At 41.1% G+C, this 24,788-nt stretch overlaps 1 long non-coding RNA gene across 1 annotated transcript in view; it reads left to right on the top strand.

The window, feature by feature from the left end:
- The first annotated feature begins 20,530 nt into the window (after positions 1-20,530).
- Positions 20,531-24,788, top strand: part of LOC129783241 (uncharacterized) — a 143,883-nt gene continuing 139,625 nt past the window's right edge. The window contains exon 1 of the long non-coding RNA XR_008745184.1: positions 20,531-20,593. This is a non-coding gene — a long non-coding RNA (uncharacterized LOC129783241). The remainder of the gene's footprint in view (positions 20,594-24,788) is intronic.

Raw genomic sequence — 24,788 nt, forward strand, 5'->3', positions numbered from 1 at the left:
AACATAATTTAATTTTTGTTGGTTCACACATATATACTATGCAGAAATCATTTCCTGGGAACAGATTAGAGTCCATCAGATGTTCTTAAAATTTTTGCTTCCTATTTCTTTCATCATTTGGTATGTGCAGTATGCAGTAAACTGCATGATGATCCTGTTTCCTGAACAGCTAACTGGGAATTTGTAAGTAGGAAAAGGTAAATCAGGATTTCAAAAGGACTCTTTGCTTTGGATGTTTCATTACCAGTCCTCCACAGTGCTTGGTTTTGTTGACATAACATTCAGTGTCAACATTATTTCATATCATGAGATGTATGCAGAAATAATGAGCATCTAAAAATAAATACAGGTTTCTGTTTTATTTGCTTTATCATAGGTGGTGTAAAGGTGGTGGTGGTGGTGCCACCAATCTCTTTTCCACAAATATGTGATAGAATTTTTATTAAAAAAGTATAATAATCCTCAAACCATAAGAATAAAAGTGGAGGTTTAATTCCACAAGCTGAGGTTTTAAAAGCATGCACATTTTGTGAAGTGTGCATTTCATGGTAAAAGTTGTCAGCAGAGATGCAAAGACATGCGAGTATTTGAGACTTCTGCTTCTCTCTATTGAACAAAATAATGACTTGAACGGAAACCTGCTGACCCGGGTCAAAAAGCATGGTGAATGCTGTTGAAGTAAATCTACATGTGCTATGAAATGAGCATTCTTAATCTTCTGCAATACTTTTTAGCTCTGGATCTCTTCAAAACTGCTACTGACTGTCTGGGTTTGGAGCAAACTACTTTTCTAACTCTGCTGCTTCTATAAAATGTGTTCAGAACATTTACAGGGAGACTGTAGGAGTTAGTATTTCTATAATTTTCTAAACATTTGAAAATGTAAAATATTTGCAGATGTAGTACCATATGTAACTACATAGCAAATTTTTATTCCTTGTTTACTAAATTTCTGAAGAGTAAGAGTCTCTTGGCTGGCTGCTTCTCAGCTGTGAGACTTTTAAAGATCTTTTTGGGGAATGAGTCATACAGACTGTGCTCCCAAGTCACAGCTTTACCACCTCCTGCCCTGTTTTGTTGTTGCTTTCAGATCAATATCGGTGCAAAGTGAGAGTCTGCTCCTGTCTTTATCCTGATCCCGTGATCAAGCTGGTTCTGTGATTCATGCTCTGGGATCAACAGCAGTTCACAATAGATCAAGGAACAGGCTCTCTTGTAATTTTGCACCAACGCTTTCCCCTGCAGTTGCAAAATACCTGTGTGTATCTGAAAGGCATGTGAAAGCATTGCCCACCTGCTGATGCTGTCAGTCTGACCAAAACTGAGTTTCATAATGTGTCATTTGTATTATTTTCCCCAATACTTTCCTAAGGCTGATTCATTCCCTCCTTCTCTCCCCATCACCCCTTCTCTACAGGATTCTAAAAGTTTTATGGAGTTTAACATGGCCTCTCACCCTTTGTAGTTGCATAACACTAATGAAATAACTAACAGATCATCAGAATTATCAAAGTGGATTTACGGAGCACATGGCATTAAAATTCAGTCTTTCTGTTCAGCAGAAATCCCAATGTCTAATGAAAAAAATTAGAATATTTTTCAAAGAGAGAAATGCTTTGAATGAATGTGAGAGCTTGAGAAAAAGGAAAAATTCACTTCTCTAGTTAATGTGCCAGTAAGGAGCATAATTGCCTCAACTTCCTATCTCTGTAGGGCTCTACAGAAACACACTGTCCAGCATATGCTCTTGGGGCACTTCCAAGTGCCATCCCAAACCACTGCCTTTCTGGTTAGTATTTCTGCTAGTGTGCTTCCTTCCAATTTATCTTCATCTTCTCTGCCACTGGCAGCCCAGAAGAGAAAATAGTTTGTGCTGCTGACAGTGACTGGGAGGTGACGTTGGGTGGCAGAGCTGTATCTCTGAGCATAGCTCTGACCTGGCACGGGGTGGTTGTGATAAAGATTGGCCATTTCTCACCATCCCCAGCGTGCCTGTTCAGGGGAAGAGAAGAGGTTATCAGCTGTTGGTGTTCCCATCAATCTCCCACCCTGTAAGGCTGCCTGGATATCTCACAGTCTCACAGGAGGACAAACCTGGAAGTGCATTTCTGATTTTGGAGGTGGCTTTGGTTTTGTGTTTCTATTGATTCCTGGTTTACATGAACAGCTTTGTCAGTCTTCAGTGAGAACTGGCTCTTTAAATTCCATTTCTGAGCATCTTGTACCTGCAAGAGTCCCAGTGATTGCTCTGGGGCCCCCACTTGCTGCACTGCTGTCAAAAGGGGCTTGTAAAGCAGAACTGCTGCTTTAAACCTTCTGCCTACCTGGTCTTTTTAAAACCATTGTAATCAGTCTATTTTAGGACAAGCTGTCCAATGACATCCTGGTCATTTTTTAAAAAGTTCAACAGGAAATTCTGAATGTGAGTCATGCCTTTGTCTTAGTGTTTTTCAAGGATTTTTTGAATTTATTAAAAAAAGAAAAAGCAGAAATCCTTGGATGTTGACAGAAACAACCACACAAAGTCCATGTATTGACAAGTTACTCAGCAAAGAAGGAACATCTTTAAGCTGCAGATATTTACTCAATGTAAAGCATAATTAACAAAAAACCACAACTCCCCAAAACCCCAGAGTGAGACTGAGAGAGACCTGGTGGCCCTGCTATTGTTTCTTCTACCTGAGAAAGCTGAGCGTTATTATTTGGTGGTAGAAAAGGTCTGTATTGTGGGACGCTACAAAAATCCCAGATGTTTGTGAATATCAGGTGCTTTAGAAACCACGTACATGGATTAATCCTGTGCTCCCATCTGGAGTTTATAGACTCCTGATGAATGTGTTAACGGTAGCTGCCAGCTCGCTGTGCTCCAGGAACAGAAGTAAACTGCTGTAGAGAGGTACAGAAAACGGAAGCACGTTAAGAGGAACTGGGATTCTGCAAAGACTAGAGCATTCAAGAAGATGCTCATTCTATGAGTTCACAGTTTTTTCACCTTTAAACTGAACATTGTCTTTATTACAGAAATGTGAAAGCTTTTAAGTGGTTACTGGTCAACAGCTGTTAATTCATGATCACAAGTCTTTTATATTAATGATTTAAGACAGGAAATCATTCTTAATCACACAAGAAATACCCATGGTCTTTAACAAAAAAACTTGTATCAAAATAATATTTAAAATTTATTGTAGTAAACGTTGTCATTTTTCTTGTCCTCTTCATGCGTTTCATCAAGAAACAAAAGAAATTATGGACTGGAATGGAGACAAAATCATACAACCTATAAGCAGGTTGTCCCGAAAGACCTGAAGTCCTTTCCCAGGACTTTTTGGGAAAGTCCTTGTTCTTGGGAGGGGCAGGATACATTTTCTGTGTGAGATTGGACTGCTGAATGTTCATCCTTGAATTATGGCCTTTTAGCTGCTGAAATAAATTTCAAAATAAAAATGAAGCTGGATTCAGAATGATGTTGAACAATGCAGAAGCACTGTTATCAACAACACCGGTTCTGAAAAATCAAATCAGACTCTCTGATGTTGCAGTAACACTTTAAAAATAGCAAAAACCTAAAAGGGAAAATAACCTTGGGTTTTGTCAGGTTTGATTTCTGGCACTGAAACATTGCATCCTAGCTGTGGTTTTGGGTGTTTCTTTGTAACTTTGAGAACCAGATTTTTCTTTTCTTCTTGATAAAGTAAATGTTGAGGTTCTCATGAAACTGAAGACAACGTGAAATACAGCAAGACTGTTGGCATAACTGTGAGTGCAGGGAACTGTACTGCAGCATGCTACCTGTTAACTCCCAGCTGCACTTGGTGTAGGGGGGGCTGATTCCTCTCCAGCCTCAGGCTCTTTGAAAGGCGTCTTTGAAGCAAGGGATAAAAGCACTATCTGGCCAGAGATGATCAAAGGGTTAACTTCTGCTTTCTCTCCCTCTTTGCCTGGGTTTGTGGAGGAGACTGAGAAGAAGAAAGGAAAGAGGTTGTGACTGCAGAGGCAAAACTGCAGTTACATGCACTTTGCTGTTGGGCTGGTTACCGGGGCATGTGGGCACTAACTGCAGGCTGCTCAGCGCTGCCGGGCATGGGTTAGAGGGGGAGGTGAGGCTTTGCAAGCCCTCCTGCAGGCTGCGGGGCCCTGCTTACGCTCTTTGGGAAAGGTAATGTGGTTAAGCCAGTGGTGCTCTGCCTGTTCCTCCTGCTCCTCTGGCAGCCCAGGAGACAGCAGCTCCTGGGGTGGCCATCCCAGGCAGCATCCCCCAGTGCTCTGGGAAAACCTGTGAGCACAGAGGGGTCACACAGCGAAAGGGCAGAGGGATGCGTGACGGGGGGACTGCTGCTCAGGGCTGCCCACTGAGAACTAAAGCACAGTCAGTGGGGATGACCGGTGGATTCACTTCACAAAATCACTCTTGTAATCTGAATGAAAATGCCGTTACAGATACACCTAGAGTTACCTTATGACGGATGCTACCCCTGAGGAAAGGTCTGGCTTCATCACTTTGCTGTTCTTATTTATAAAGCACTACCTGATAGCTGTTGATACGTAAGGTGGCAGTTCAGTAGCTGTTGGGGAGAAGGTAGCCCTTGGCCTTCTCTCTGAAAGAGAAGCCTCAGGTGCTGGGCCCTGAAGTGCGGGTGGAGGTGGCTGTGTCGGTGTGTCCATGGCCAAGGTGCCAGCAGATGGTGCTCAAGAACATGAAATGTTCTCCCGAGGTTTTGAGGGCTGTTGAGCTTTTGAGGTTTTGCACTCCAAATGGCTGCTATCGTACAGCACTGTCACTCAGCAGCTTTGTCATCCTCCCCTCCAAAGGAGTGCAGATGCAGACTTGGCTATTCTGGAAGCATTCTGCATTATTTTCTATCAAGGATTTAAGAAAAAAAAACCATGTGCCTTGGGCAAAGGCCCAAGTCAGAGTGCTGAGAAGGCCAGCAGTCTATAACCAGTTCTTTAAGCAAAATATGAGAAACTGAATGTTCAGGGATCACTCTTCTCCTGGTTGCCACCGTAAGTGGCCGTACACATGCAGAGCAGCGAGGAATGCAGCAGAGCCTTTGCATTGTGCTACTGACACATTTCTTCCAAAACACACAGATTACATTTACTTTTGTATCATTCCTGCCACTTCCTTTATGTTGCAAATCACTCTGACGTGGGATGAGGGGGACTGTTCAGTGTAACAGTGGGAAAATATGTTTGATCAGGTCTTGTTGCAGTCGCTTTGCAAATGGGCGTGTTTTTTCTTTAAACCCCCACTGTATACTTGAAAAAGGTATCCTATGCCCCAAGTCAAGTGAATTAATGTTTTGTAAAAGGAGGGTGTAATCATTTATTAGCATTGTGCTGGACAAAGTTCTTTGTCTTTGGAGATTTGGCCAACTGCCCAGATTCAGGCAGCCTCTGACTTTTGCTTTAGTCTCTGAGATAAACTCTCAATGAAACAACGCTGGAGTTGCACCAGCTGACATGGATCCAGGGAGCAAACCCTGTCAGGAGGAACAGTTTGGAGCAATGCCAAGCCCAGCAGAGGTGGCAGAACTTTTTATAGATGTTTGGGGTATTTGTAGGATGAGGGGAAGAAGGGATCTGTTTGCAATGCAAGTCCAGGTTCTGCTCAGGTTTTACTTAATTGAAGCTGATTTCCTCATCCCTGTGACCAGATGTTATTAGAAGAAGGGTCAGTTTCTCTCATCTGTCATTTTTTTTTCTATGGAGTATTGAATTTACTACTGTCTAAATATCAAAACGTTCCTGGCTTGTTTTCAGCATTTGGTTGCGTATTCTGTTTCCTATGGACATGTATTCTATGGCTGACTTAGGCTTTGTTTGAAAAACACCGCCAACTTCAAGGGTAAACCCTTTCCAGAATGAATGCAGTTAATTTAGTATGAATGTCACTTTGAGCGTTTTCCCAACATAATCTCTTTAAAGGTTAATCATAAAGTGAAAGAATGTGCTCTGGATTCTGACACAATGCCTGACAAATATTTTCAGCAGGCCACCGCTAAAGAAACACAGGTGTGGTCTCCCTCTTAATGTCTCTGAAATAGTGTTGTATCTTTGGAGAAACAAAGATAAATTGAGAGCTTAACCCATTGGCTTCTTGGCATTTAAAAAAAAATTATTTAACTTCCACTTGTTCTGGTTTTGCTCATCCATAATTCCCTGGGGGAGATCGTGTTTCAGAGAGATGAAATACTCTTGATGTCTTTATGAAAAATGCAAACAATGTGTTATTTTTAATGATGCCTTAGACTTTCTGTGCTGTTGAATTCAGCAGGATGCTGGGAAGCCCAGTATTTACACAGTGAGCTTTAAACTGTTTTGGACTTGAAAACAAACAGTTTAAGGAGATTAAATAATCTTATTGAAATATGTCAGTGATTTCTGGGATTAATCCTGATTATTTTTTTTTCCTCCGGACAAATCTATGATTCAGTATTCTTGTTTAAAAGTAAGCTGAAGAAAAAGGAGTAGTTCTAGAATTGTTTGAGTTTTGCTTCAGCACCAAAGGAGATACATGTGTCTGCTTCTAGTAATTGGGGACATCTTGGTTTTTTCTTTTTTAAAGTGCTACCCTGTTTTTCTTAATATAACTTGTAATTTCCTTCTTTAGTCTTAGAACCTAGAATTAATGGATTTTTTTTGGTGTTGTTTTGTTTTGTTTCCTGAGATAGGATTGTATAGAGGGAAATGGGATGTTTTATGGAAACATGGGAAATCTTTCCAGCTCCTGTCCTGGTCATGAAAACAGCTTCTACTAAATTATGTAATGTTACTGTCTGCTTTAGTAGTCTCTCTTGTATTCACAGAGTAACTGCATTTCGGGAATTGATATTCTAGCGTGGCAAAGCTGCCAGGGTGAGAAGTCTGCCTAGCTCCGATAATGCTTCTTGCACAAGTCATTAAAGAGGCGAAAGAAAGCTCAGTGCAAGGTGTAAATAGGTCTCTTGCACAGCAGGTGGTTTACTTGTGCAAACAATTTTTGGTTTATCCTTTTAATTATCACTTTAGGATGTTCTCAACCCAGGCACGTCCCTACCCTTTCCCTGAACCCTCCATTCAGGAGAGGGAAGGAGGGACAGAAGGCAGCAAAAAGAGCTGCCTTCCCTCCTTCCTCTCACCAGAGTCCACTCCCTCTGATGAGCCAAATGGTGAATGGACTGTATGTGTGGCTCTGAGGGAGGAGGCTTGAGGGGGGGAATTGATACCTGCCCCCTGTTTTTTCCTCCAACAAAATTATTCTTTGTATTTCTGAAGCAAAATGCTAGATAAAACCACTCAGTATTTTGAACTGTGGTCCCTCTACTGCATTTCTGAAAGCAAGTGTATTGTAGACAATACTGTCTGCAGGTTAGGGTCTTCTAGCCCTTTGGTCAATCACTGTTCTATATGAGGTCTAATTTTCCTAAGCTCTTCGATTTTTATCTTTTCCATGTCTCTGTGAGGTGATCCTGTTACCCCATTTCATAGGTATGAAAGTAAGCCACAAAAACATGGAGACTTGCCCTGTGCCTCATAGAAAATCTGTGGCAGGGCAAGAAATGAAATTCAGGTTGCTAAAATCCTAGGTGACAGCACTGACCTCTAGCCCTCCTTCCCCTAATTGCATTGGGAGGTCTCTGGCTAACGGAACATGCACACAAAACCCAACAGGAATGCGGTTTTTAATGCCATCGTTCAGCCCACTGGCTTTCACCGAGGAATTCCTTCACTGAGACACGCGGTCTGGGCTTGACATGAAAATCTGATTAAAGTATTTGAAAAAATAGAACAAGACTTTCCAGTTTCCTCAAATATTTTTTCCATTTTCCAGTGTTTGAAACCTGGTCAAATTAGAATTTAGCCTTCTGGAAGTCTGAGGGGGGAGAAAACCCTCCTACTGATAGATATTCATTCAAGTCATGCGGTAAACTGGCCATTATGATATTTCATTTGTCAGCATGTACTACAATCACTTCTTCTGGATCCCTTGGGCAGGCTGCCTTTCAAATCAATATTAATTATGTACCACTAGACAGTAGCTAATCTGAAAGAAAGAACAGGTTTCATTTAACAGATGACTGATGGTTAGTTGCTTCCCCATGAGTGTAGGTTTTGGTTTGTGTTCTGGTTTTGGTGGTTTTTTGTTTTTCCTTTTGAGAAATCTCCGATCACAGTATGGGAGAACTGACTCTTGTTTTGCTTTGTCTAATAAAATAGAATAAAATAAAATAAAAAGTATCACCTTGTTTTCCATAAATCTAACATTGAATTCAGATTTACTGGCATCCTCATAATTGAAATTCTGTAAGATCCATCAGCGCAGAAGTTCAGCTCCAGCACCTAATGCCTTCAGAAAGCTCACCCCTGGGTAACATTTTTATTCTTTCTGGCAACTGTCCAGTGAACAACAGAGGAACCTGGCGAAAGTGGCTTTGAAATGTGTGTTTATTGCATTGTCATCATGCCAAAACTAGCCGTTCATCTGAAATTTGTAAAAACTGCTCCTAATAATCATCTGAGTTTCTGGAGAGTGATCTGTAATAACCATGAGCTAGATGCTCTGCTGGGATGTCTGAGGCTGACAGGTAATTTCTGTTAGGGTTAGATGTGTGTCTGCTTGCTTTCTTCACTGGGAGTGTAAACCGAAAGGTATCTGTTCTATAGATGATGTAGTAGCAAGACTGTTGGTAACTGGTGAAATTGAGGATGTTGGATATGTATTTGTTACTGTAAGATTCGTTTAGGTAGGAGTAAAAATCCAATTAATATAGCTGATAATGTGAAAATGCTCACTGAATGGGAAGAGAGAGCTGGGAGGTTTCTCAGAAGATCTCCTGCTCTGTTCCCTTGATCACATACACCAACATCGCTCTTGACCGTTGTTTGTCCAATCTGTTCTCAAACCTTTTGTCATCGCAGCTCACGGCCTCCCCAGCTGAACCACCTAAGGTTTTTACCAAGTGTCTGAAGGGCTCCAGGAGCTCTTTGGCAGCCGGCAGAGCTGTGATTTGCTAGCTGCAGACAAAAAGGTTCCCTTTTTCTGTAGGAACTGAAACATTCAGGTTTGGAAGGAAAATGTGCTGTATGGACTTGCAGTGTGCCATATCATTAACAGGCAGATTTTTTTTTTTTTTAATAGTTTAGCCCGGAAACTGTAGAACCAAAAAGATGAGAATCCTATCTAGTGCATCTATCTGCAAACGGGTGCAAGAAAAATAATAGAGAGCAATCAGATATTTTGGCGTATGCTTCTGGTCAGTACCTCACATCCATCACATGGCTGGCCAGGGGTGCAGTGTCCTCGCAGCCTTGTCTCCGTGCAGCTGGAAGTGCCGGTATTTAGAATTTTTCTAACATCAGTTGTTCCTGGATTTGCAAAGAACAAAGTGTTACTTGATCTGGGCAGTGTGTCACTGATGCCGCACATTGCTGCATCTCTGGTTGCCACTTTAGCCCTGCCCTCTTACTTTTCCTGATGGCTGGAATGGATATGAATTTTGGTCCTCCTTTTGTAGATTACAATATCTATTAATCAACATTCTTGGGTCTTCCTTCATCGCCATAACTCACTTGAGCCCCTTAGCTAGAAGAAAACTCTTGTCAACTCTGCATGTAAACTGAGACATCGCTGCTGTGAATAGTGCTGGAATTTTGTTTATTAAGTAAAGACTCTTGGATTTCTAACTTTTGCTTTGGAATGGCAGCCGCGAAATACTACCCTCCCCTGCCTGTCCCTAGAGAAAGGAAGCCTGTAGTATAGCAGGCAGTGCAGGGTCAGGGGTCAATCTCATGATATAGGTGGCCCAACCACAGCTGCGTATGGAAGGCACGCTTTTAAAAGGAAGGAGTATCTTCATGGGGCTTAGCACAAAGGCCTCCATGCCAGGGAAGAAACATCTGCTGAAGGAATCATAAGGGAGAGACAATCCCTGTTGCTGTCCTCCTGTCATCACTGTACGATGTCCCTTTAGCCTTATTCCATAGTTGTAGCTTTGCATCTGTTAAGTTTGAATCCTAAAGAAAATCCATTAGAAAATTATGTCAGTATTAGGAGAAGGTATGGCAGAAACTCACTTTAATTTGGGGCATTCCATTTCAGGTAGAAAACTGTAAATACTTTGAAAATCCTAATGCTTAGGACTGCAGTATGAACGAAGTCTTAGAGCACTGTGGTTTGTGGTTTTTTCTTTGCTTGTTTTGCCATCTATGTCAATGGGAACAAGTGTTCTCACTGAGATAGTGGCTTTTTCATTATCTTATATATTTCTTTGAAAACTGAGGGGGGAAACAAAACAATGCAGCAAACAGTGTGAACACCATCAAGGAACGCTTATCTTTTAATTCTCAGTGCATTAGGAAATATCCCTGGGGAAGCTGTGGGAGGGAGACTTTAAAGTCTCCAGACATTTAGATTAGGGAATTTAAGAATTTAGGGAAGTCTGATATTAAAAAAAAAATTTGGAATGGGCATCATGTGCTTGTTGTAAGTAGGCGTATCTAAATATGGTTTGCAAGTTACTCATTAGTATATGTAAAAAACCCTTTAAAATTAATCTTTTTTATAATTTTGTGGTCTACTTTCTCATATCTTATGGTCCTTAGTTGAAAAACATCCACAATTCAGAGCACAAGTGACTTCCTTTTATGAAAGGTCTGTTTTAAAAATAAAGTTTTGTGCTTCCACTTGTACAAGCACAGAAATACATACAATTGAAACATAAAAGCAATAAACAAACATTCACAGTTTGGACTTTTTTTTGTTGTTAAAAAAGTATAAAACAAACTAGGCAACACTCCAGGAAATGATTCTTAATGTTTTAAATATATTGTTTTAAATTTAGGTGATCCTTCACGTTATTAAGTGGGTGGGGGGAATAAGAAACATTGTTGTAGGTTACCTGTTTATAAACTTTGCTTACTGTTATTCCAGAAATAACTGAATGGCACAATTCACATAAGCACTATCAGAAAACAAATCATCTAAATCAAAGCTTACAAGCTGAAATTCTTGTTTACCATTTTAACTTAACCTCATTTACTGTGTTTCTATTCAGATAAAGATGTAAATAAGATACAAAAAAGAAATTGTTATGCGCCGGATGTGAACTGAGATGCATAGAACTTTTCCAATGCAATACTTTGTGTCCCAGTTTTGACCTTAGTTTGTGCAAATGACTGCCTGGATTTGCAGGCACAGTCACTTCAAAATCCCTGGTCGTGTTGCATACAATGTATGCTTGGTTCTTCACGGTGGTTGAATATCTGCACCATGCCTGAAGGTGAGCCACCTATACAGTGGATGGTTGCTATAGAGTAGTCTCAGAACCGATGGCTTTGAGGTACCCGGCTCAGCCTTCTGGTGAATTGTGGATTTGGTTGGCTTGAGTTAATGAAGTTGGGTTGCCAATACTGCCTGTCCTCCTGAGTTGGAAGGCTTTCCTTGCCTTCTCCTGCCTGTTTATATCCATAACTTTTCCTGTTCTGAACACAACCTTTGTAGCCAGAACTGTCATTTTGTAAAGCACATTTTCAGTGCCTGGTTTATGACCAGAAGTACTTTGTATTGTAATAATGAGCCTCAAGCCTCACAGTCTTGAATATGTTTGAGTATCTGGGTCTGTGAGAACCCAAATAGTGAGACATTATACTCACTGAGGGTGTCAGTAACATGAAAGTACAAATTACTCTTGGGTTTCTACACAGCCTTCCACGCACCAAGGCACTTGATTTACACACTTACTCATAGGCCATGCATCTGCAGACTTTGCAGGATATTTGTATTCTTTACATGTTAAAGCTTCGGCTTTTTCCTTGAATTCGTCCATTAGAAAAGCACTTTACATTCCTCCGACATCTGCAGTCTAATATATATTATATATAAATCTGGATTTATTGGAAATGTCTTTACTTATTTTTCAACTTCTTTCAGAACGTTTATTGGAGAAGATACATTTGGCATGATAGGCTGTAATGCAGTACAACTGTGTTTTATCTAGCAGTTTTCAAGAGAGTAGATTCTCTAGAGAAGCGTAGTTGTCTCCAGTAAAGATTTACTGTCTGTTTGGTACAGCTCGATACAAGCCTGCAAACCCTCCGAGATGGAGGCACTGTGAAACTGTAATACACAAGGCCACAATTTTCTCCCTCTCTGGGAGAATTTTTAATCTGGGCCAGCACTTCAGTTTGGGGTTTGGCTCAGTGGTGGAAGCAGAGCTGCTCTCTAATTTCTGAGTGTTAGATGGTGACCCGGTTATTGGATGTTTACTCTGTGGACATGTTGCTTTAGTTTAATAGGAGGCTGTCAGTAAAAACAAGCAACAAGGAAACAATGTCTCAGGGTGAACCACCCAAATGCCTGATGCTTTTATGGGACGATGGTAGAACCAGTGGCTTGAAGGGGTCTGGCTCAACCTCAGACTCGACGTGAGCAGGAATTCAAAGAACAAAGGAAGTCTGTCTAGGTTATAAGGGACTCCCTTTCTCCAGAAATTTGGAACTGTTTGAGAGAGCTAGGTTAACACAGGTGTCAACATGACTGTTTTGAAGAAACCAATACTGCCTAGTCTACAATAAAAGTGTGGTAGGACACACAAGTAAAACAGACTGCTGTTTAGTTTGTTTGGGTTTTTTTTTTTCTCTTTAAAGAAAGCCTTTCTTATAACCTTGTTACACCTGATTGAAAACCAAAGGCTGTGTCTCAGAATGAAGGATTACTCTTCCTGTCACCATGTGAAAACGGGAAGAATTGTAGGTACCAAATTTGGGTGTACCTTTGGGGAAAATAAGGTTTACATGCAGAGCACAGGGCTTCAGAATATGCTGTGATGCTAGGAAATTCACATAATTTCCAAAGAAGAGATTCCAGGAAAGACTTCTGAAAGGGAATATGAATGGAATAATTATGCAGTTAGTACAAAAGTGGACTGAAATCAACCAAGCAGTGACTGAGCCCTGGTAGAAAGAAGAATGATTTTTTCCTAAACTCACACTTCACACTGTTACAAGCAACTTCCTGGCTCTCCCAATACTGACTCTGTAATTTGGATCTACTTTTAAACGCTTCAAAAGTCCCACTGACTTCAGTGGAATTCCTTCAGGTGTTTCTATAAGCATATGCTTAAATTTTCAGTTTGTGGCCAAAGGTACTCAGCCTTTGATTGTTCACTAAGTTATAACCTCTAAATTAATTTTCTTTTAGCTGTGTCAAAGCTTTGTTGTAGCAAAGGATTTTAACAGAATGGGTAGCTTTTTAATTTTAACAAATTGGGTGCTATCTGTAGAGTACGGTTTCTTGAGACTCTTGTGCTTCATCCTACAGCTTTATTACCCTCTTGTGGCATGATGTGTTGCCCACGTGACAGATCTTAATTGTGAGGTTTGTTGTACAAACCAGCTTCTTACCAATAAGTTATGTGTACCAGGTTCTTAAACCCTTAATTTAACACAGTAAAGAACTTATGCTCTGAAAAGAAGCAAGCAGATGAGGTGTCTAATATCTAATGAGATCTTAGTCAAGTAGCTCTTCCCAAAAATTATTAGCTGTTTTTTTTGTAGGCACGTGCCACTGCAACCCTTTAACTTGTTCCAGAGAATGCAAATGAAATGAAATTCTTTATAGGCCACTGAATGTTGCTGGATTTTTTGTTTTACAAATTAGTTCCTAACAGTTCCAAACTGCCTCCTCATACTGAGCCTGCAGGACTGAGATAGTCGATGCAGTCTGATGTGAGAGAAGAATCGCCTTGTTTGTGTCCAGTCCACCTCCAGGTATCTTTTTCCTTCATGGGTCACCACCATCTAAATGTGTGAGTTAAAAATAGGTGCTGCAGAGCCTGTTACAGCCAAGGAAGCCTTCTGCTATGAGTATATGGTATCTGAGTGGCATGGGAACGTGAAAGACATTGATGTATGGTTTTCCTAAAAGCTGCCCAATAGAGCTGAAAAGCTTGGTACAGCGCCCTTTGGCAACTCTTTAGGTGGGAGCATGATTTACCCCCTTGCAGTGATACTAAAGCTGTAACCTATATCTACAAATTAAAGTCAAGGATTTATGAACCTTGGAATATTTTACCCATGCCTCTGAACTGCCAAGTGTAACTATTCTGGGCTGTAACCCAAAACATAGTTTACTGAAATTCCACTGCTTTAATGATGACTTTTTTTTTCCTATAGAAAACAATATGAAACATTCTGCCATCCAAACATAATTACATTCTGCATCTGGAATTTGTTGATGTTTCCTTTTGCTGCTCATATACATTCAAGTCAATGAAATGGTTAGGGAATGCCATCGTATCCTAGATTTTGGTTACTGTCGGTTGTTACAGCTCTTGCATTACAAAAGAGAACTTTTGGATGGTGAATTCCGGTGGTCACTGTGTGGAACACTGTCTTGTCCTTTCTCTCAAGATTTGAAGAAGTAGGTCAGTCAGGCTGAAATATGTCTTGGGAATGAAGATGAAACCATTCGGGTGTATATCACTCAGGATGGTCCATGTCCTGCATGCATAGGCAGCAAGCTTCCTGCAGCTCTCAGTGAACAGGGATGCTGGAATCAGAATGGAAAAGGCACCTAGATCTGCACTCGGCAGAGGTAGGAGTGTGGATCTCTTACAAAATATTTGGTGATGCTGTGGATACTGAAAGCGCAGGAAGACGCTATAGCCCCTTGCCTTCCCAGTGCCTGAAGGAGAACCCTAGGCCTTCCCTGCTCCCCTTGCTGCCCAGTACGTAAATAGGCTTTGACCCAGGGCTGAGAAAAGAGCTTGTTCTGCATGAGAATTAGCGTTCAGTCATCAGAGGTGAGCTGCTGCTTGTTCTTTGTTTCCAGATTTGAACATATGGTAGTGTATATCATGAGTTCTTTCATCCCAGGATGATCTGTGGCAACTGGGGAGGGTTAAAAGGAGGCATAGCTGTCAGGGACAGAGGCACCAAAGCATTCAACACGTCAGGAGTTGTGTTGTGAAAAGCTCTCTCGAGGCAATGGCAGGCTTTCAGGTAACCACAAAATGAGCTCTGAAACCAGCCCTTAGACAAGGGCAGAGGTAATCCACAAATGTGGCGCTAGTGGAGTACACAGACAATCTAATTTTCTCTGGTTCCTTCTATGGTGGGTGGAGCAAGTGGATGTTTTCCAGATGTTTGGAGAGATGTATTTCTGAAATCGTTTTGTAGGAAAACAAACTACCACATGAAAGGATGCCAGTGCCAGGAAAGTGAAGGAGAATGGCATGCATTAACAGTGTTTAATCCTTCCTTTTTTCGTTCTTGCATTCTGAGAAGTGGAAGCTTGTGCTGATCAGGAAAGCTCTTCTGTACTAAACCTGTAGCTTTACATGTCATCTTCTAGTGAATTTTCATCAGGTGGATTTAAGTAGGTTGTGCACAAGCAGTCCTAATACAGCCTCCAGGCATCTTCACTGTTGGGGATGCCACAGAGACAGCTGAATTGGGAATATGTATGTGTTTTATTTCTTTTTTAAAGCCTGATCCCCAGAGCATCTCCAGCAGAAGTCTCCCATGATGAGAATGATATGAAGCAGTGTGGGAGATGGAAGGCCATTAGACAGCCAGAGTTACAACAAGTCTGATGACAGCATTTTTGAGCAGCAGTTGTATTTAGACAGAAGAAAAAACAAGGGAGCAAAAGTGATTTGATGCAGTTCTGTGGAAAGAGACATTTTTGCTGCTTGCATAAATTTCAGGAGATCTAAGCTTCTTCCAGCTCTGAAGGACTCTACAGCCCATCTAGCTGTGGTGGAAATTAGGCTGGCCTTTGGGTCAGATTATGTGTGGATCGTATGTGAAGGGCATTTGCTCTGGAACACATTAAACCAATGTGGTCATCAGCTGAAAATGAGCAGTTCCGTGAGAGTCAGAAACCCCAGGCTGTTTCCTGCCTTTTGCCTGGGTAATTCAGCGGTTTCGGGGGTTTCCGTGTGTGTGTGTCTTTCAGCATTTTACAATGAAGATCCCTTTCAGTCAGGGCTTTTCTGAAAGTAATTTGGCAAAGTTTAGCTATGTGCTTCTTGCCTGAGAGCTCAGGTTCTGAGCACGCGTGCTTAGCTCTGTCTGTCATCAGCAACCACTTTAACCTGAGGTGAGGATACAGGCTCTGAAAACCCCCCCAAGCTATATTTGTTAAAGCAAGATGGTGAAAGGTGAGGGAGGCAGATTACAATGCGTGGAATGAAACCCAAAGGAATAAATGCACCTTCAACTTCTGCTGTGGTTTTACGAAACCTTGAGAGTCGACTTCATAACTACCTGCTCAGCAATATATGCTGATATGCTGCCCTTTACTTCCGGTCACTGGGAGCTTAACCAGAGCTACCTGTCCAGGAGCAATCTCTTCAAGGAAGTACAGCAAGACTCACAGAAGCAATTCCAGAAATTATTTTGGTAGGGCAGTGCAGCGATGTTAGTCACTAGTCTGTTATCCCGGTAAACCATCCCTATTCCAGCAGCCCCTGCACTGGGTGAGGGTTATCACACCTTCCTTCTCAACAGCTGCCATGCTTTGCCAGGTAACACCTTCCCTTTGATCCACTGGTATCGGGGCATCTGTAATCTCAACCCAGCTCAGTTCAGAGTAGGCTGGTAAGCTTGGAGTGCTTCTCAACCTCTGTTGCTGTAACCTGCATTTAGGGCACCGTTACATGCAGAGCTTTGTTTGTAAATCTGTCTGGTGAGGTCTGGAAGATGGGCAGAAGGCCTGATGAGGAGCCTTATAGACATGGTAACCTGTTCACCTGCATCAGCAACGTCCACAACAGAACAATCAGCCCCATGTAAACACATCCAACTCCCTTTGCAATCATATCTTGCTCTCTGAAAATACTCCTACATAATCATTTTAGTGATACTCTTGCAGTTCATGAGCATTAAACAGATGCCAGAACATTACCCTGGCTGGAAAGGAAGGGTGTTTGGGGGAACATGAAGCATAAATCCAGGGTAAGAACTGAGAAAGTCCAGTCCCTGCAGTCACAGGTCACTATGTCCTCTCATCTGCTCTGTGAGTTTATAAACAAGCATTTTAAAACACAGTAACATTTTTGTGTGGTTTGTGTTTCTCCCATCCTGTTGGAAGGCTGTGCCAGAATCTTTCTGCACCTTTTTCTAATTTCTAGCAGAAATTTATTAATGACTGGCTTATGTCCACTGCTTGTTGTGCAAATGTTTTCCTTCAGATTAGATGGCTTTTCTTCCTGCTGTTTGCCCTTCTGATTTATTTACAGAGAGCCTTGTGTACCTCCTCTCAGCCTCACTTCTGCTGCCTCTTAAAAGGTGCATCTTTGCAGTGCCTGGGAGAGCAGTGCAGAGACTTCTGAGCTACTGATTCCAGATGATGTGGAATGGCCTTTGTGTGGGCTTTGCAGCCAGGTTCAAAAAAGCTGTCCACGCTGTGATGCTTCGTAGCTTGGGTTTGTGTCCAGAAGGATTACAGGTGTGTTCCCATCTGTCCCAGACCCAGCCAGCTTAAGTGAGTAGAAGATGAAAATGTTGAAGCCATATCCTGAATCTCCTCCTACGATATTACCTCTCTGACTTGGCCAGGGTGTCTCAAAGCTTTGAAGCAAATGATCACCAACCCCCTGCTGCCTTTCTGAGACTGCAGGCTGTTTAGCGACGTGAAACAGTCATATGTGATCATACCGAAATTGTTCATTCATCTCCTAGACTTCAGCAAACTAGCAACTACTTGGTGTGATGTAAAACATGGAAGTTATTAAAGTGAAATAACATATCTTTCCATTCTGAAATTTACTAACCATATGGGAAGTTTCCAGGAATAACTCATACATATCAATTTAGTGCTTGCCAGGAAGACCGTTTCAGAAATTTGTAGGCCAGTACAGTGGTTACCCTGTCCTGTATCACATGGAAAGATTTTCCTTGTGTCCTTTATAAGCACTTGACACTGAGAACAGTGTGCTCACAGCAACAATTACATGTTAATGTAGGTTAATAGAAGTTCATGTGTTTGAGTCTTGAAATGCTTAGCACTCCTTTTCTGTGTTGCTTGACAGCTTTATTACTGCAAATTCTAGGAGAAGCCAGTTCAATATGCTGAACACTATCAAAAGATTTTTCTTTATGGTCTTAAGAAGGCTTATCTGTAATTCCAGGCTGCACAGTCTTTGAAAACTATAATGTTACAGACAGTGATTTTTTTTTTTTTCATTTTTTTTAACACATGTTTTATTTTTAAAAAAAAATCATTCTGAGACAGAATGGGGTCACTGTTAACTCTTTTTTTTCCCTCTACGCTCTTTTAGGGAAGCTGCAGCTTTGACACAGTCGCTTTGTTTTGTCAGTCTCCAGCAATTTCATTCAATTATTTCATTTGAACAATTGCCTCAAGAGTGCAAAGAATTGAAATATTTAATTGTGAAATTTCTAAAATGAAACTGCAATTTGTGTTAGCAATTTGTTTTGAATTTTTTAACACTTCAAAACCAAAATGCAACACTTCAGAAGGACTCAAACCAAAACCAGCATAATGAAGACTGCTTTTTTCCTTCAAGTTTTACTTTTTGATGAATTAAAAATATTACTTTTACCTGAACTGACTATGCCCTTCTAATCCACAACAACCAATTAGTAAGAAAAATCTGCTGGTCACCTAGCACTGCTCCTGGGCTGTGGGTCTGAGCCAGCCAGGGCGGATTTGTCTGCAGCATGACCTGGCCCACAGGCTTGTGGTCACCTACAAGCCTTTATCCCAGCTCATGTAAACTTGCTGGGATGCACGTTTCCCTTTGAGCTGCAGATTCACTGAGGGCAACAGCCATGTGCTGAGCTCTAAATACAGTTGACAGATCCTCAGCTGACATAAATTGTCATAAGTCTGTTCAAGCCAGTGACATGTGATCCACATTAGCTGTCAGCTAGGTAAGAGCTAAAGGCATCACTGAGATGTCATTGCTCCCTTTGGGAGGGCTGAGGGAGAACTGAAGAAGTTTGACTGTCATTCCTTCTGCCAAGCACAGTTCCTAGCTGGCCAGTACTGCATCAATCTGAAGATGGCTCAGTCACCTTTTATTGTTACTTTTGTAATTTGCTAGTTCTAACTGAGGATTTGCAGTAACGCTGCTATCATGAAACACTTCATTTTAATTTCTTATCCTCTTCCAGTCTGTCCATCCTGCTTCCATCGTGCTCCCCTCTGGAGCTGGAAATAAATGGGATGCATTTGCACTCCTTTGATAGGAAGGAGAACCCATGTCAGGGATGGGACTCTGCTCTGGAACATGCTGGCTGGCTGGCAGGAAAGGAGTGATCCCTGCCCAAAGGCCATCCCTTCCCTTAAACCATCCACTTAGGAAAGGTGTGAAGTGGACTGAACCCAGTGGGGCTTAAGCATATGCCCATATTTTACTCTGCCCTCTGAATAGCCACCAACTTAAGCATCTGCTCAGCTCACTTGTTAGGACATGGTAAGGTGACCACGCATCGAAGCACTCTGCAGGAACACACATTTCAATTGCCACTTTGAGAAAAAACTGTCTGCGGCATTGTCGACAATCAAAGGGATGCCTGATGCAGCATCAAGCTGCAAATTATGAGTCAGGCTGTGTGTGAGCAATAAAACACCCTTCCCTGGTGCACAGGAGTTGTCAAAAATTCCCAGTAGCAAAGAGGAGCTGCGGGAAAGTCTGGCATGCCAGACCCAGTCTTTGATCTGGCCTGAGCTATAACAAGGGCTAGACCTGCGTGTTATTTGTCTAATGCTTTTGCCTTCATCTGCAAGGCTTGAAACCTGTTTTTGAGAATGATGCTGTCATTACAAAATGTGAGCACATGTTGCAAAGGAGATTTTTGATCTCTGAATTTTTTTGAAAGCTTCTTCCTCTTTTTTCTTTGAAAAACTGAAGTGCTCAGCTTTTCACTTGAATTTCTCTTCTTTCCCATCCTTCTTTTTGTCCTCTTCAGTTTTACCCATCAATATCTAACAGATAAATTTAGTGCACAGTGATGCCTAACAGGCAGATCGGCAACTCCACACTACGTGTCCCCACCGCAGGGTCCTGCCGCTGCTGCTCAGCAGGTCTCAGGGGAGCTCACTGAATGAGTCACGTCAACAGGTTGTGCTGAAACATTTCTCCATCTCAGTGACTTTTTCACTCATAAGACAAGGCAACTGCTAGAGGGGATCAATCCACATTAGATGTTAACAACTCATTGTATGTACACAAGCTTTTTTAAAATGTAAGGTATATTTGCCCTTGCTGCAATATTAGGACTGCTCATCCCTGTTCTATGGCCACAGCTCGCTCTATGCTGAAGCACAGATATGTCACCAATTACCTGCAGCACTATTTGGCACTTGAACTGCATCATGAATCTCAGCATTGCTTTTTTATGCTTTTAAAGTTCTACTCAGATTTCATCCCTAGAAGAACAAAGACTGTATGTTATGTATAGCTGCAAAAATCTCTTAAGTAGAATAGGAAAACCATTCAATTGAATACTGATACAACTGGGATGTATAAAGAAGCTATAGTTGTAAATGTATTTATAGGTAACCATGTTTCTCTTAACAGGCACTGGAAATGTTTGGAGATTACTGTGGGCAACTTGATTCAGGGCTGTCTGGAAAAAGGTAACTTGGAAGCTCTGTGTTCTCACCATCTGAAAATTTAAAAAATCTCCAAGTATCCAAGCTGAGCACTTGGTAACTGAAACATTAGAAATCAAGTAGTTGCTGTAAAAATGTAGGGTTTGGTTTTACAAAATGGCTGTGCTGAGCTCAGAGTGGCTGCTCAAAAGCGTGAGATAAGCAGGAGAAATAAAAGGTTGCAAAACTGACTGTAAATTTTAATGCTTAATCTAGTTTCAAGGAATACTTTAGATTATTGTAATGTTAATGGGGGAAAATGCATTTCTGCTTTACATGTAGTACATATGGAGTCCAGCTCATAGGCAGGGAAGGAGGAACTGTTTGAGCCAGGAAATCTATAGAAACTTTTTTTTTATTTCTGTTCACACACAGTTAAAACTGTCTGTAAGGCAGTGGCTCCCGCTGGGAGATTCACGCTGTGGAGAGGGGGGCAGTGGGAGGAAGATGGTGGGGAGAACGTACTGTTCTTTCTACTAGTGCTTTGTTTCTGTAGTCCAAAAAAGTGCAACATGACCTTAAGTATATGAACGGGCAGTTTCTACATCTTTTGTAAATTACAGAACTGAGAGTATGAAATCCTTTGTGTATTCATCTCTTTTTTTAGATTTGGTGAACTAAGAAGCTCTTTGCAGAGAGGTGCTGAGTGCATTGTCCCCTCCCAAGTCCAGGGTCTGCATGTGTCTCAGCTATATTCCAAATCCATCATAGCCTTGGAATACATGTAAATCTTTTAAAAATAACTCTCTGAGCTTCTTATTTTCTTCCTCTTCCAAAAGCACAGGCATCAGTACTTACTGAGATCAGAGTTGTAGCCAAATAGGTATGGTCTATACCATGAGCAAGCTATGCTTTTGAGATATGATGTTCCCAGAAATGGTAGTAGACTTTTCAAAATTAAAAACCTCTGGTCATTTTCTTTTTATTTATGCTCCTCTGTTAACAAATGCCTTGTTTGATTACTTTAAAATGTTATGTTTCTGGAACAAAAATAGAATACCAGCTTTTAATTCTGCCTTTTAATTCTGTGTGCCTTATTATTTCAGCTTATGAGAAGGCTGAGAGGGGTTATTTTTCTACAAAGACTGGATTGTTTTAAGATCATTGTAAAGCCAAATGTTTAAATACTGACCATTTTAACTTCTAGTGCTCTGCAGTAATTGGTAGAAAGCTTGAATCTTTTTCTACGACTTCTTGAAAAGTCCTTAGTTGCTGGAAAAGTTTTATGTCAAAATCGTGGCTAACTGTTGGAACAGTGTACAAGACCCTGGTGGAAACATCTTGCATTCTAGGATTTCTCTGACTTGGGGTGTTGCTTTTTAGCTAGACTGACTTTCCTGATAATTAAATGAAAATGAAAGCTATAGACAATTGACTTGCCATGAAGCCACACAGAAGTAGGATTCAGGATCTGGATATATTTTGGCTAACAGCTGTTTTACATGGCTAATACAAAGGATAGGAAGAAGGGGAATAGACGTCAAGCATTTGTACAGAATGGCCTGAAGAGTGCCTTAGATCTGAATATGTCTATGAATTTGGGGAAAAGGTAATTCTCCACCTGAAGTTCATGGCTGGCATTTTCTTTAAATACAGGAGGTTCTGCCCATGCTTTGCATGTGATCAATTGTCATGTTGTTGGTTAACTGGGACCCTAAAATGGCACCAAAATTTTCTCTTAACCAAAAAATTGCTCTGAGCTCTTCTATGGATCTCGAGTTGTCTAAAAGGAACTTTATCACAAGGGTCAGGTCTAACAGTTTTTTCCGTTTACCCATTTCTGAACTGTACTATGGAGTAAAATCAGATTCTCTGTGAAGTCTAGTTATTAGTATACGCTGCATTCTAGTTTTGCATGCTGCTTCCAGATCTTCAGCTTGTCCTGAAAATTAAGGAGCTGTTTTGTTTGTTTGTTTTTATTATTAAGTATTTTTATAGTTAATTGAAAAGCATGAAACAAGGAATGAATTGCAAGTATACATCAGAGGGGACAGGAGTGGTAATTTTTTCTGTGTGCTGAAAACAGTTAGAAACCTTTGAAAATTTTTGTCCAGAGCTTTTAATTGGTATTTAAATGTTTATCACTACTTTAGTGATAATTACTGTCTAAATTTGTCAGCTCATATGGTGTAGCTGCAGCTTCTTAGATCAGAAATACGTTCTGTTTTCTATCCAGCTGGTTTCCTGTAAAGTGCTGAATTATTCTAGCTTTTATGGGTCATTGTTAAAAATGGCAGGAAGGGTCATTGTTAAAAATGTTTTCAGAACTTTGATAACCAGTTTATCAACTGATTCACATGTTTAATCAGTTAATAGGTTTTCCTTTTCAGTGCATGGGAATTTCTTTGTTTATCTTAACTGAGTAACTGTTTCTACAGTGGAAAGAACTGTAGTTGACTGATAATCTTTTCAAATATGTGGAGTTTGCTCTTGTGTTGCAATTTACATGGCCATATCTTGTACTCTTACTCGTAAGTCTGTATTTATAGGGAATAGTCCCTATTGCGAGGGTTTGCATGTGAATGAAACCCCCAGATGATCCAGTGTTCTGAGTGTGCAGAGCATGGAGCCATAGTTATTAGGCAGTTTATTATAAGGCTTTTAAAGGCATTCGGGTATTTTAGAAAGATGGACAGGTGATTTTGAGAATTCTACTGGGTGGTGAAGTGCCGCAGTTTCTCTAATACATGGTCAAGAGTTTCTTAACAGGATATTTTATCAGTAGAAATGCCAATGTGTCAAAAAGTACATGTTTAGCATGAAACATCTCCAAAGGCTGAAATCCCCTGCCTCTCTGGTGACCTGTTCTAGGGCTGCACCACGTTTCTTCTGTAAAAGTTTTTCATAATTTCTGATCTGAACCTGCCAAGATGCAGTTTTTGATATTGCCCCTTGTTATATCATCTGTCTCAGATGTTTAGCTTTCTTGTCAGTGTGATTTCCATTTAAGTAAGGGAATTCAGTGTAGGCTGCTTCCCTGCAGGCTACTGTTAGATAGCCTGTCACTAGATCTCCATCTTTTCATCAGACCAAACGGGCCAGGGCTGTGCTACAGATGAGGCCCAGTACGCACTTTGCCTTCCTTGCTGAAAGCACACTGTTGGCTCATACTCAACTTGAAGATAGGGTTGTTCTTTTTCTGCCATTCCCGTTGTAATAAGGCCAGTCTGCTTACTGTGTTTATAAACAAACTTCATGCCAAGCAGAACTGTAAACTTTATTTTGCTTTTTTTGAAATAAATTCAGTGATGTTTGCTTTCTATGTAAAGAGCGACTTGGCATGAAATAATACACAATAATAAAGTTGCAAAATTTGAGTTTACATAACATTTATCTGCCTTGAAATTGCAGATACTTACAGAGCGCTGCAACACTCAGTTGGGTTTGTAAAAGAACCATATTCGTGCAATCACAACAGCTTCTGCGAATTGGCATCGTGTTTCCACATGTGAGAAACAGTTAGCAGCTTGTTTTATGTGATCTGGTTTCTTTCTAGATATGTTCATTCTAGTTGCTGCATGAAGGAAATGTGTTTAGATGAATGCAACTTGTAAGTAAAAACCCAGGTTACACTGGAAACCCAGAGATGGGAGTTTCTTTGGTATGCCTTGGACTGGGAAAGGCACAGGCATGTTAGTAGAAGGTCAGCCCAGCTTGACGGACCTGATTTCACACATTGTGGCTCACGTCTCAACTATAAAGACATTTCTCACTTTCTCCTATGACTGGCACAGAGGTGAAATGGAGCACATTCTGTCTTCTTGAGAGAGCACTGGGGACTATTGATGGAGAGGCATGGTTCAAAAACGCAACTGGGCTTGGTTATGCACCATGAAAAATGTGTACCTGGAGCCTGCCATTTCAGGTTTGTATTAAGCCAGGGCAGGAGTGTATTACTACCTGAAATGATCCACTGCTTTGCCAGCTGGTGTGACAGAGAATGAGCAGGGAGGGGGCTGCAGGGATTAATTTTTTCCTCTGGCCACCAAAAAAGCAGGAGGTGATGGGAGAGGAGCAATAGGATCTTATGGATGTAGGTGAGAAGAAAGCAGAAGATTGGGTTAAGCCACTTGTAAAACTTGTGTTGAGTCAGACACTTTCATATGGAGCATTAATTCAGTGTTTCACTTGATAAAGCAGAACTTTCTAACTTCTTGAGACTTGAGCAGGTGCTAGCCTT

The sequence above is a fragment of the Falco peregrinus genome, chromosome 1 (assembly GCF_023634155.1).
Source record: "Falco peregrinus isolate bFalPer1 chromosome 1, bFalPer1.pri, whole genome shotgun sequence".
In the NCBI taxonomy this organism is placed as follows: domain Eukaryota; kingdom Metazoa; phylum Chordata; class Aves; order Falconiformes; family Falconidae; genus Falco; species Falco peregrinus.